Here is a 6,257-nt window from a genome sequence, read left to right as displayed (position 1 = left end):
GGTTTTCTGAATAGCAGAGTTGCCACGGCTCTGTGCGGAGGACGAGGTCTGTGTGATGGTTTGGCCCGAAGCCTTTCTCTGAGACAGCTTGATGCAGGCACAGATGTCCCAAGTAGTAATGCGACAGAGCAGCCCTCATGCTGAGAAACACTGTATTGTCTGACTCTTTTCAACACCCTCTGCATATGTTCTTGTATTTTTATATCCATTTTGCTCTCACACTTCACTGATCTTTTTAAATTTGTAAATTAAAAAGAGATGACTCTTTCAGATGAACCTACACTGAATTACCTACTAAAAAAAAGGGGACCTGGTATCTAAAGAATGTATAAGCAAAGAGACGACCACCTAATTATCCGGGCTTCCATTAAATTGGCACACTGGGGACTTTTAAAATACACATGAATCTTGTTTTTATGGTGTTAGGAAGTCACTGAAACCTAATAGTTAGGAGGAAGCAAAAAGCAAAGCTGTTTTGAAATAAGGCATTTACAAACAGTTATAGTCATTCTAGGACCTTCCTTCTTTGCTACTCTGGGCCAGACCCTTAGATACATGCTAGATGATATGCAAAAAGGAGTGAGACTGCATTAACATATATAGCATCAGATATAACTGGGTTTGAAACCGAGTCTTTCCAAGAAGAGCTTATGCGACTTCTTAACTTCTTTAAACACCAGTTTCCTCAACTATATAATGGAGATAATGGTAGAACTAGTTTCCTAAGAATGTTGTGAAGATCAAGCAATATGTGTAAGTGCTTTATATAGTGGCACATTGTAATTGCTCATTAAATAATGTCCATTATGATTTTTCTCTAAAAGTGAATAATCTGTTAAGAACTTTAAAAGGTAAAATGCTGGCCTTATGCTCATGTATGTGTATCTGTACTTGTACCTACAAGTTTTGTTTTTTAACTTAAAGTGAAGATGTGTAAGGGAAATCAATAACATAGTCATCTGAGTTAGAATTTTACCCCTCCGTTCCAATAAAAATGACTTAGAATAAATGTGGATTTGAGAAAGAGTTCTTTGAGAAAGAACTCTGAATTTATAATTCTACTTTTGCCACCAGGTTACTTTGAAGTGAGAATATTCTGAACAGACTTAGAGAGAAACCAGGAAGTTCTAGTAACCCAGAAGCTCTGTGCCTGGAGTCATTCATATTTATTTATTCATGCATTCATTCATTAAATAAATACTAATAGCACATCTACCATGATGTCTATGAGCGTTATTAGTTGCAAAAAATAGAGGAGTAAGAGGTAAATCCCTTGTCCTTAAGGAACTTGTAGTCTTGGGGAACAAAAAAGTAAAGAAATGACATTAACTTAACATGAAAGGAATAATAATCAGCACAAATTAGGTTATTTGATTTGCAGAGCAAGTTAATATCTCTCCCTTATTCAACAGAACTGAATGTCTTTATTCATAAATATAAAAAACAACAGCCTGATATTCTGGGATGATTTCCTTTCCGCCTACTTTTTTGTTTTACTTTTGCTTGAGATATATTCTCTCTGTTGAGAATGCCCAACCTGGGTTGACATAGCTTTGATTTTATATTAGCTTTTCATATTTTTTCTGTCAGAACAACCTGCCATTTCATTTATTAAATGCCATCATATACTAGTACATAGGAGAGGATGCATGGAATTTAAAAGTAAAATAATCGCAATCCATATAAGCAGTTATTATCAAATATTTATTTTCTATATGGTCTGGTATTAGGTAAAAGTATGTTTCAAATTGTAATGGCTTAATATAAAAAATAGACTTGAGGTCATCAGCCTCAAATGTAGCCATATTGATCAAAATCAATAGTTACTGCTTTTTCTTTCTCTCCCTCTTGCTTCCTTCTTTTTCTCCTTCTTTCCTTCTTTTCCTCTCTTGTTCTTTTTTGATGCTTTTTTTCCTTTCAAACTTGCTTGACTAATAAAATTTATCAAAATAGCCAAGTATTTCTAGTCTCTGAAGCAACTAATAGTCTTATATAAAAATTAGACCTAAACTTGGATGTTAGCTGTAAAACTTAAAAACCAGAACAACAACAAAACAACTATAAACATTTTCAAACAGGAGCGGTTCCCATAAATTCTACAGAGAAGAAGCCACCCTGAGTAGAAAGGCGGTGAGGCCTAGCTCTATTTGCTTCATGGGACCCTACAATGCGTAGTAAAATGAGGGGGTACAGTGACTGTCTAGCAATTTTTAGCAGCAAAATTCTGTTTTTCAAGTGAGCTATCACAAGTCCCACCCTGACATAACTAGTACAAAATATAACTAACTGGTCTAGCCAAAACTGAGGGAAGGTGCTGAGTGGGCAGATCCCTGGCGTACCTGAGGAGCCCAGGACTGCAAAGAGTGGAATTGGAAAACCTTTGTGCTAGGAACTGTGGGCTTCTCCAGTACTAACCGCATGTGACTGCAGGTCCTAAATAAGTCACATGAAATTACACTTTTTCAAATAAATGTATGCCTTCCATTTTCAATGAAGAAATAGCTGAGGTTTTCCTTATGCTTGTGACATTTACTTTCTTTTTTTTTTAATCAAAAAACTCAGCGACATAGAATTAATCGCCCTGAAAATTATTCATGACCAGAAAGACATTTAGGCATAAAATATACTGCTGTTTCTAGACTGATAGATGAGGGCTATTGAAAGCAATGTCAATATGTTCCTTATTTAACTTCTTGATTACAGTATGACCTCCCTTCATAAAACCTCTATTGACCTAAAATGCAGGTGACTTTACTCTTAGTTATATTTTCTGTGTATTTATGATAATTAATATCTATACATCAGAAAGGATATGTAGCATTAGAAACAGATCAATATTTGGTCTTTGCATTCCTTATTTCGGAAAAGCTTCACACATTTATTTTTAAACTACTGTACTCACTCTGTAGACACCTTATTCATCTATTCACATTAAAGACAGAGAGGATTGCATTTAAAATGTATAATAGAATATTTTCCTTTCTATGTCTCTCATATAAAACAATCCAAGCTGCTTCTTTCAGTGGTGGCAATTCATTGTACTGCAGATGTCAGGGATCAGAAGTGCATAACAGGAGATTTCCATTTATTGGAGCAGATCTCCCACAATATCATCAGATGAAAAATGGCGAGTTGATCTAGGAAGGGATTCATCCCATTGTTACTTTTGTTACAATGGTAGATGGAGTTTTTTCCTTTACCAATCACAATTCTCAGAGTTCTGAGTGTCTGTCCCACACTAGTTTGTAGGTGAGATGGTGGGAAGGGTTGGGAGTGGGAGCCGCGGGCAGGTTTTTGGACATGTTCTCCAGAAGGGACGGTACAGTGCCTGCCATCTTTTGATTAAAGCATGGATAGCTCTGATAATGCTGAGTAGGCATTTATATCTATTGTTGTGAGTCTGATCTTTCTGGAAAAGTGATTCATTGGGGGTAAAGAATCTTCCTTTACTTCCAATATGTCTCAAATTCCCATAGATCAAACTTTTAATACAACATGATAAAATTTACCCATGGTGCTTAGGTATCTTAGTCATCTTAGAGCTGTCATTCCATTTTCAAACACTTTGTTTTCAGTTTTGAACACAGCAAATTATATGTCCCAAAAGTAGCCTGAAGGAGCTGTGAAATTCATGGTCTATTTAAAATGAAAAATAAAAACACTAAAATGAATGAAAAGAGCTAAATACTTATTATTGTTAATAAAAAATCATTTATGGAAAGCATGCTTTCTCAGCCAAGTAGTTAAGACATACAAATGATAACCAATAGTATTCAACTCACCTAAAATTTCTAATTCCTCCCAGTGTCTGGAGTACTGTGTTAAGAACTTCAGGGGATGCCTTCAATATCAGGAGGAAAGAAGGGCATACTCCATAGAAATGTCTGCATAGCCACAGGAGGGAAATGTGAAAATTTTAATAAATTTGTCATATTTCATGATTAAGAATTGCTGTTTAATGTGTTAATTTATTTAGTTATCCATGAGTAGCGTGTTGAACTATTTTATTTTACTCAAAGTTCTTCAGGACACAATTTTGCTTAAAATTTATCATTTTGGGGATTACATTCTGGTTCTACCATATAGTTTGTGTTAGTGTTGATCTCCAAATTATTTTTCAAGTAACAGTTATTTCTTTCATGCTCCAATCAATTGGCATTTGAACACATTTTTTTGTGCATTTTAAACCAACCAAAATGGCTTCTTTTGAAAAGTTTTAGCACTGTAGATATCTTTGGAATTAATGAAAAACTAATATTTGAAATGACCACATAGAATACCTCTGTATTTTAATTATAACTCTATTGTTAAAAACACCATTTATTACATTATTTAATGTCCTACCTATTTTTTTTTAATGTTGAAACAATTTCTCTTGGAGCCCAGCATCTGGAACACATTTACATGTATTGACTAATGGGTTTGCTCCTAACCACTAAATACTAAAAGCTACATTTTCCATTTTTGCTCTGACTGTTACGAAAGCTAGGTATAAATATCTTCTACAATTGCTACAGTTTTATTCAAACTTGGGGACTTGATGTAAATGTCTTCTCATTTACAATGCAGTTTTGCCTTTTTTATTGTATTAATGTTTTTAGGTTTATTACACCTATCCCATTTATCCTAAACTCTTTCAAATCATATTTTGGATATGCTTTATGGTCAGGTAAATGTGTATGGCTTTTTCATCTTATTCACACCCTTTCTTTTTTCCAACTTTTTTTTTTTCTATTTATGCTTTTGAATTAGCCTGAAATCCTCTTGAAAGCAAAAACTAAGACAGGGGCCTTTATACAGATAGTTTATTAGAGAAGCCAGACAAGAGAACAGTAATGAGGGATGAGAGAGAATGAAACAGAAAAGAAGGGAGAGCCAACTTCTTGGTAATATTGTGCACTGATTTCTGTAGCGGACTACTGAATCTCAATCCAGCCAAGATCTTCTGAGGTGTCATAGATGTCAGTGAAAGAAAAGACCGGACTCCTGCTGTCATCCATCAAACTGTGCTTCCTAGAGTGTTAACAGCGCTCACACCCATTCCATGCTGCTCTATCCAAGAATCCCCAAGCCAAAATGATAGATATATCTTGCTGTCAGGTTATACCTGTGAAAATTCATTGCTGCAGCAGTGCTAGAAAAAGAGTGAGCCCAGTGGATATGAAGAAGAGTACAAAGGATGCCTTACACATTTTTCTGCCTGGTGGGATACCGATGGGGGCATTGCCTGACTTCTTCTCACTAAGACCTGACCCCACTATGTTGCAAACAGTACTGGGACAGCATACACCTCGCCCCTTTCCTAGTGGAGAGAAAACAGTGCCAACCCATTGTATTTACTGAATAGGCCTTTTTTTATTTATTTAAAGGAATCAATTTAACGGAAGGTCATGGGGATATAATTAAGGAGTCCAAAAACGTTTCCCAGAGGTGAAGATTTAGGATTACCTCATTAGTTTTACTGAGATTTCTGGGGTGGTGAAAATGATTCATTTTCTGACCTCTCATCTGTCAGACACACCTGGGGTCTGTGTGAATAGGAATTATAGTTTGTAACACGCTTTGAATGATAGGAGCTGCCAATTAAGTGGAAAGGAGAATGCAAAATCCTGGCTATTGTTTCCTCTGGCTTTCTCTGCTGTCTTCACCTCCTATTCAATTCTCAACCTCCAGTAATTTTCCCCCTTTCCTCCTCTGAGAGCTCCTACCAAATACCAAGAAACTGCATGAAGGTATATTTCACTCTCTTTCTGAGTTCCCACAGAAGGATCCATTGCTAAGCAGGTTTTAGACCTGTTGTCACCCATTGGATCAGTTTACTGGTCCTTCATGGAATGTGGAAACATATGTGACAGCTGTTCCTTCTCTAGCAGATGTTCAAAGGTGGGAAGCGAAAAGCCATTGCCTCAGCAATAGAGTTCAAAGTCTCCCAGATCTAGAGTCTCCCTCATCTAGCTCCAACACATACTGGTTGTGTGACCTTTGGAAAATTTACTTATTTTGCTTGGGAGACTTTGCTTGGGGAAAAATGATGATTCTCACCCAAGCTCAAAAGCACCTCAGTTATGAGGGAACTGAGTATATAATCCTGAAGTTTCCCCAAGGTATAAAAGTCTATTATTTTCTGAAATCAAAGACTGGAAAGGATTGAATATTGAGAGTTTGTTTGTAATCCTATACTATTTTCTTGGTGAAAATGAAACAAAGGTCATTCCATGGTAGCTGTGACTTTAATATGAACAGCAACAAATGCCTAC

At 36.1% G+C, this 6,257-nt stretch overlaps 1 long non-coding RNA gene across 2 annotated transcripts in view; it reads right to left on the bottom strand.

The window, feature by feature from the left end:
- LOC102767059 overlaps positions 1-6,257 on the bottom strand; it is a 129,828-nt gene that overhangs the window by 33,804 nt on the left and 89,767 nt on the right. Inside the window, exon 4 of one of the 2 annotated variants that reach the window (XR_001514468.1) lies at positions 3,789-3,884. The exons of the other annotated variant lie outside the window; for it this stretch is intronic. This is a non-coding gene — a long non-coding RNA (uncharacterized LOC102767059). Of the gene's footprint in view, positions 1-3,788; positions 3,885-6,257 lie in introns of those variants that run through there. 2 annotated transcript variants of the gene reach the window in all.

This window comes from Myotis davidii, unplaced genomic scaffold, assembly GCF_000327345.1.
Source record: "Myotis davidii unplaced genomic scaffold, ASM32734v1 scaffold1012, whole genome shotgun sequence".
NCBI lineage: Eukaryota > Metazoa > Chordata > Mammalia > Chiroptera > Vespertilionidae > Myotis > Myotis davidii.
Note: the sequence above shows the minus strand (reverse complement) of the source record. Positions and strands in the feature narration are given on the sequence as shown.